This window comes from Pteropus medius, unplaced genomic scaffold (assembly GCF_902729225.1).
Source record: "Pteropus medius unplaced genomic scaffold, Ma_sr-lr_union100, whole genome shotgun sequence".
Lineage (NCBI taxonomy): Eukaryota > Metazoa > Chordata > Mammalia > Chiroptera > Pteropodidae > Pteropus > Pteropus medius.
The window spans coordinates 9,816,312-9,824,392 of NW_024349800.1; the positions used below are offsets into that span (position 1 = coordinate 9,816,312).

The 8,081-nt window shown below is 35.3% G+C and overlaps 1 pseudogene; it reads right to left on the bottom strand.

Annotated features, from left to right (window-relative positions):
- Positions 1-2,413: 2,413 nt before the first annotated feature.
- LOC120622080 (60S ribosomal protein L23a-like) lies at positions 2,414-2,876 on the bottom strand (annotated as a pseudogene).
- Positions 2,877-8,081: the final 5,205 nt, after the last annotated feature.

Consider the following 8,081-nt stretch of genomic DNA (forward strand, 5'->3'; position numbering starts at 1 on the left):
TATTCTGTTGAAAAGCAAAGAAAATATCTATGGGGGCATTTTCAATTTATGTCAAAAATGAATAAATTAAAGATCTGAAAACAAAGCAAAACAAAAAAAGGAGACTAGGAAGGCACTCAGTAAATTAAGAAAACAGTGTATCTAGGGATGCTGGGCTTGTGGAAAGTGTGGGGGGACTGAAGCTAAAGTCCCCTTGCATTTCATGTATGTCTAGGTATTGCCTAATACTTCCTGTAGTTCACAAAGCTACAAATTGGATTATCTGTTTTAGTTATACAATAAAATTCTAAAGTTAGATTCTTTGGGTTTCTTTTTAACAAAATATTCTAGAGAAACATGTTAACTTTTGGTCTGTTGAAACTAAATCCTTGCCCACAGAAACATTCCATGATAATTTCCATTGAAACCGAGGACATATCAGATTAATTGCCAACTTTTCTCCTTCTGAAATTAGCCAAACAAACAAATAATATAACACCCTAAAACACTGGCAGATCTTTACATGCTAAAAGCCCAATGGAAAATGTCACTTTTTTTTTCTTTTATCGTTTGGCTTAAATTTCCATATCCTAAAATATTGTAATGCCTGGGGCTTGTTGACTGGGAAGCTGCAGAGTTTTCTTATCCCATTTTTACTTATTTCAAGCAGCATAACAGGATAGCATCATCAAGGTATTATAGTCCACCGGAGATGGTCTAAAAAGATTCATATACATCCAAAAGCACAACAGTTTAGGTTCAGAAGATTGGCTACATCAAATTGCTATGTATTTAATCGGTTGTATGAGTTTTGTGGTTCTGAAAGGTTTAGGAAACAGTGGTGTCATGAAATATGTTAGTTACAGTCACACATTTACATTAGCAAGACTGGATCCCTTGTAGCTCCTTAGGCCAAAAAAAATTCTATTCATACTCTGTAGTGCAGTTACTACTACTGCTGGCAAAGTCTAAATTAGACATGGCATATGTAAACCAAGGAAGTCTACCATTCCAGAAAAATTATGCCAATACATAGAGTGTCCGTCTGCTCCAAGTAGTGATGCATTTGGGACAGAGTCCTCGAAACCAAAACTTCCAGGCCTGACTATATCATTGGGTTTCACATTCTCATGTGCCAGATGCTTAATTGCTTTTATTTTTCTTTTTTTAAATCAGAATGTGACTCCTGTTGGATTCTTAGACCAAGAGTTGCATGTCGATTTATTTGTTTCAATATCTTACTCCAAAGAACCTGGTTATAAAATATTCTGAGAATGATGTCGTGATGTCATGATATGTATCATGATGTGTGATTAAAAACAATTGGGCAAGGTATGCTTGAATGCAGTTATTGCTATGTAATAATAATAATGACAAATGGGGGACCATATATTGAATGAATGCTACCTGTCATACAACAGATATATTACTATCTTAGTCTGTTTAGGCTGCTATAACAAACTATTGTAGATTGGGTAGCTTATAAACAATGGAAATTGCCTTGAACAATACCTGCTGGCTGTAGTTGAGATGGCTGACTAATCTCCTTGTTAAAAGGTTGGCCTCAATTTTTACAATATGAATAGGCTGAGAATTTTCCAAATTTTTAAATTCTTTTTTCCTTTTTGATTAACAATTCCATCTTTAAGTCAATTCTCTCTTTGAATTTTGCAAAAAGCAATTTGGAAGAAGTAGGCCTCTTTTTCGATAGTTTGCTTAGAAATTGCTTCAGCTAAATATCCAGTTTCCTTGTTCAAAAGTTCTACCTTCCACAAAACACTAGAGCGTGACAGTTCATCCAAAGTCTTTGTTAATTTCGAACAAGGATGGCCTTCCCTCAGTTTTTCAATAATATGTCTCATTTCCACCTGAGACCTCATCAGAATGGCCTTTACTATCAATATTCTGCAAACCAGTTCAGAATTACTTAGGTAATCTTTAAGAAGATTGAAGCTTTCTCTAGCTTCCCTCTTTTCTTTCTGAGCTCTCACCAGAATCACTCAACGGTCCATTCTTGACAATGTAAGCTTCTCTACCGTGCACCTCTAAACTCTCTCAGCCTCTACCCATTACCAGTTCCAACATCACCTTCACATTTTTAGGTATTTGTTATAGTAGCCTCCTACCTCTGGTAGCAATTTCTATCTTAGTCTATTTGGACTGTTATAACAAATTAGCATGAAGTGTTGGCTGATAAACAACAAACATTTATTTTCCCCAGATCTAGAGGCTGGGAGCTCAAAATCAAAGAACTGGCTGTTCAGTGTTTGGTGAAGGCCCACTTCCTGGTTCTTCACTTCTACTCTCATTACCTAATCACCTTCCAAAGGCCCCCACCTTTAAATATTACATTAGGGAAGGTTTCAACATATGATTTTTTTTTTTTTTTACAGCAAATAACTTTTATATTCAGAATTAGCCAGCTGGACTCAATTTAGATGATCCTAATTTTATTGGCAAAATCCGAAGCCTCACAGTTGGGGGTCAGTCAAATATATGCCTTCTCTACATCAGAGCTGCTTAGGCATTGACTTTGCTCACATCAGTGTCATAGAGCTTCTCCACTGCCTGTTTGATCTGGTGCTCATTGGTGCTCAGCCACAGTGAACATGACTGTATTGTCTCTGTATTCTTCATGGCCAACTCAGTGGTCAGGGGGAACTTGATGATAGCATAGCAGTCAAGCTTGTTTCTCTTCGGGGCTCTTCCAAGGTTATTTAGGTTGCTTTCAGAGCCAAAGTGTCTTGGGCTGCTGGAAGGTGGGTGGTGTGCAAATCTCTTTTTGTGTGGCTGTGGACACCTTTCAGCACTGCTTTCTTTGCCTTTAAAGTCTTTGCTTTGGCTTTGGCTTTGGCTTTGGGACTGGCAGGGGCTTCCTTCTTTGCTTTTGGCACCATCTTTGTGAAAAGTAACATATACATTTTGAGGAAACACAAACATTCAGTCTATATCAATTACCATTATCCAAAAAAGTTTAAATATGTGTGTAAATTAAATATATTATAAATTAAAATTAAGGAAAATGAGCTTTTAAGGGACTCACTTAGAATCATCAGTTAGTGAACGATAAAGTTTTAACTCAGGTGTGTCTAGCTACAAGCCTACATTATTTTCCTGACACTGTGCTGCTTTGTTATACGCTGAACCAGGGCACAAATGGATGATTTTTTTTTTCTTTCTTTCTACAATTAACAAATTGTAGCAAAATATCTTTCTGAAAAATAACCTAATAATCTAAGCCCTTCGGAGACACTCTGGCTGTGGCTTTTATCCTCAGAAACTGGCCATGGATACTCTTCCTGGATACTCAGGTCCTGTCTGTCCCAGGGTACACTGGGCTGCTTCTCCCATCACGGTGACACCTTTCTTAGGGTTCCTGCTCTCCTTCTCTATGGGCTGGTTTCTCTGTTTGTTCCTTCCTGACACCCTGAGTATCAGACGTCTGACCTGAACCTCACTGGTGGACAGGTCCCCTGGGAGGTCCTCAGCAGTATGAAGATTCATTGGGGAGATTGTATAGCAACTACCCACTTGCTGGAAGCATCAAAACCTTGCTCATCTAAGACACCCTCTTGTGTTGCTCCAGAAATGAGATCTTTCTGTAGTCCTGTCTTAAAACTGACTTCTTTTCATTTATCAATGGTTTGGAGACCAATAAAGAATATGCATGTATAACCATTAAAAAAATAAATAAATAAAGTAAGGTGCATGATGGAATTATAAAACTATAACTAAAATTACTTTATTTTTCTAGATAAGCTGAAAGGCAATTTCTCAGCAATATGATAAATGAGAACCATTATTAATATATCGAATTCAAATTGTTTATCTTACTTGAAAGTGAGACCCTTATTCTCAAAGAAATATTCACTTATTTTATGAAATAATCTTTTATTAATAAAAAAATATCAGAATGGAAAGATAGTTGCACAATATTTTGTATTTAAGCATTTTATACTGTAGGAAATGTACCATTTGTTTAGTTTAGTGTAAGGACTGCCAACTTGTGGCTATATCAGGCCTGTCAAAGAATATAAGAACTATCCTAAAAAAGCAAGACTTCTACTTAGATAAGACCTTCCAAACCTGGGAGACTCAGGGGTCCTTCAGATTTCAAAAGAAAAGCTTCATGTTTACAGAGGTTTGTGTCTTGGCTACTTCTACTTGCAGCAGCATTTATCTATAGGATTTAAGATCTAGAACTGCAGCCTTGTAGCCAGGTTACAATCATTCCTCCAGGTTAACAGCAGCATGTTTCCTTACAGTTCACCACTCCCAGTGGGATCTTAGGGTAAAAAGATCCCCTGCACAGATGCTTTTTATTTACCGTATCTTGTTCTGGCTGCATGTTATCACTTCTAAGACATAGTTAAACTCTTTTTTTACTGAACAGTTAGTGAAAGGGGAAAAAAATAAACAAGAAAGAAGATGAAGAAGATGGGGGTAAAGGAGAGAAAAGGAGGAAAATGTCTTTGGCTTCACAGCTATGCTGTGAAGTTTGTTTTTCTCCAAACAGCAACTCATCATAATTGGTTAATGTTTTTGGTGGAAAATATAAAGTCAGCTTTTGTTTTAATTAAGGAGAGTTGAGAAAAAGTTTGATTATTCAGAGGTAAGAAATCAAAGACAAGATTCAGCTAAAGTGAAAAAGTGTGTCAAAGAATCCACAAAAGAGAATATGCACCGGGAGTAGATGGAAGACTGTTAAAAATGGAAAACTGATGGATCCACAAGAGAGAATTCACATCCATTGCACAATTGGCTAAGATCTTAAGTGTTTCGTAATGTAAAAAGAAAACTTTTAGTAAGTGTAATAAATGATCTCTCTCCCCTTGGTGGGTGGTACTTTGCCACTACTTAAGTTAGAATTCTTAATTAAAAAAATATAGTTCTATTTCAGTTTTCTTCTTAAAGGACACAGAAATCATGGCTACTGCATTATAAATTTAAAAATATAATGTTAAACTATTATAAAATATTGACTTAATATTATATAAATTTATATGGGAGGAACTTAATATAAAATTATTCAAATAAAGATTTAAAGTTATTATGTGATGTGGCATAAGTTAAATGGATGAGAGACAACATACTGACAAACTTAAAACAGTTATTTTCTGTTAGAAAGCCATTTTAAATTATCTGACTTGAAGGAGGTAATTTGATGTTCAAAATGTAACATAATTGGAAAAGAAAGCTTTTGGTCAGACTGTCATTTGTTCAAATCATCGCAGCTCTGTTACTTACTGTTATTTGTGATCATGTGCAAATTACTCCAGCTCCAGGTTTAATTTTCTTGTCTTAAAATGGATGCTAAATAGAACCTATCCCTTAGAGTCATTTCTGAGAGATAAATATGATAATGCATAAAAAATTTCTGGCATAGAGGCTGGCAAGTAGAAGATATGCATACCTAAACATATATAATCATAATAATTGTTATTATTTTAAATACCAGCCATCTGACACACAGATCTTTATCTCAGTACCTAATCTCTTCCTTGAGTAGTGCATGGACTTCCATATCCAGCTGTCTTTTCAACACGCCCACTTGAATGCAACATACACAACTCATATTAAGTATATCTAAAACAATAAATTGCCATTCCTGCCTGATCTCCTGTTTCTCCCTTGTTCCCATCTTGCTGAACAAAATCACCATCCCCACATATTGCTGACACGAGAAACCTGAATGAGCCTCGAACTTTCCTTTGTCTCATTATTCATATGCAATCTTTTAGCAAATACTGTTAGCTCTGGTTCCAAAATGTAGCCTATATGAAAGTTCTCACCATTTCAACTGAAAAACAAAAGACCAGGCCTCTATCAGATTGACTTATATAGCATCTTTATAACTAAAGAAGTATCTTTTCCAGTTCTTCACAACCATATTTACACAGAAGCCAGAGAACTTTCTGAAATGTGTGCCCTATTGTGTCACTGCCCTGCTTGAATCTCTCTCTCAGTTTTTGATCATATTTTTATTGAATTCCTAAATATTCATCATGATCAACAGGACTTGTTGTCTGCCTTCCTCTGCTGGGTTACCTTGTAGCACTCTCTCCCTTGATTACATGCTTCCAATCATATTAGTCTTACTCCACCCCCCTTAGTTCTCATGTAGCTTATTTCCTTTCCTTAAATTATGATATCTAACTTTTATTGAGTAATAAATATATTCTATATACTGCTCAAAACACTACACATGATTTAATCAATTTAATCTTCATAACAACCTAATAAGGTAGCTACTATTTTTAGCACGATTTTATCTGAAATGTATTTGAGACTTGGCGGGATTAATAATTTGTCCCAGGTCACAAAATTAGTCGATGACAAAATCTAAATTCAAAACCTAGGAATAGTTTTCCAGAGCCTGAATTCTTCACTTCTAGTATAAGCTATATTTTACTTTATATTTATTTTTTCGGACCCTTGTAGTTCTCGACTTTGCATTTATACAATTTCTAGTCATTTGTATTCTTAATAAATTATATTAAAGTTATCCTAGCTTTGTTCTTGTTCTTCAAGATTGTCTAGACAATTTGACTCTCTGAACTTCCATGTAACTTTGAAAATCCATTTGTCAAATATGACCAAAATTCTTTTAAACTTCGACTAGAATTGTAGTGAATCTATACATTCATTCAGAGAAATTGAGATATTTACTATATTGCATCTTCCAGAACATGAGTATGCTATATTGTTCCCTTCATTCGAATCTTATAATATTACTCCCACATTTTATAGTCTCCAGTACAGAAATCTTGTATATCTTATGTTAGATGCATTTCTAAGCATTCAATAATTTTGACGCTATATTTCAAACTTTCAATTTCCAAGTATTTATTATTTATTGGTATATAGAAAGATATTTTGTTTTTGTATGTTGTTCGTGTAATCAACAATATTGCTAAATTCACTTATTCAGATGAAATTGATGTTCTCTCTCTCTCTCTCTCTCTCTTTCTCCCCCCACCCATGGCCCACCACACACACACACCTTCTCCTCCCTTTCTCCCTCCCCCTCTCTTTTTCTTTTTCTCTCTTTTTCTTTTTCAATAAATATAGGGTTTCTGGATCAGAAGCAGATAATTATTTACTTATAGAACATTTTAGTGCCAGTATTTAGACCCCAGATTCCAAAGGGTGAACTGGTGAGAATCAGATAAATTCTACAGATTCTGTGTGCACAGTGTGGGTCTGCCCCACGGGAGAGGAATCCCAGAATTATGAATCTTGGAACTTACGTATGGCAGCTTGTACAGCTAAAATGCCTCCTCTCCTAAAGAGAAAAAAAGTGGAAGGAGAGACAGAAAAGAGACAGAGAGCGAGCACAAGGAAGCCTGCCTACAAGGGAGCATGGGCACTTTTTCTAAAGTATACAGAACCCATCTGGGATAAGGAGGGGAACATCCCTTAACCAATCACTCTTTGAAATGCAAAGAAATAGCTTTAAGAGAGAGAAACCTGAAAATCTCTCTGGGTTTATTCACTATTTCTAATTTCTGAGGTTTAATTGCCATCCAATCATCCTTTAAACCTGCTCTCCAACATTTTTTGTTTTGAAAGCTCTGACCATGCAGAAGCTTGGACATGTCCGCACTGTATCCCAACAGGTATATCTATAGATTTGCTTTTGGATTTCCTTTGTACCCAGAGTTTTATTTTTTCTATTTGAATCCTATGCTTTTAAAAGGATTTTATCCTCTTATTGAATTGCCTTAGACCTCCAGCACAGTGTTTAATAAAAGGGGAATCTTTTTCTCATTTGTCATCGCAGGGAAAAGAATTTGGTATTCACCGTTACGTGTGATGTTTGCTATACATTTTTTTGTATTTATTTTTCATGCGATTTAATGAATTTCCTAATATTTTTTCAACTAAGGATTTATGTGTCACAAATAGGTGTTGACTGTTGTTACTTTTACTTCAACTATTAAAACTCATATTGTTATCTCATTTCTCGATATGATGATTCCTGTTGTTTATTAAGATTTGAATATTAAACTACACTTGTATTTCTACAATAAATCCCCCTTGGTCAAACTATTTTACTATTTTTTATATCACCAGATTTAATGAGCTTATAGTTTGTTTAG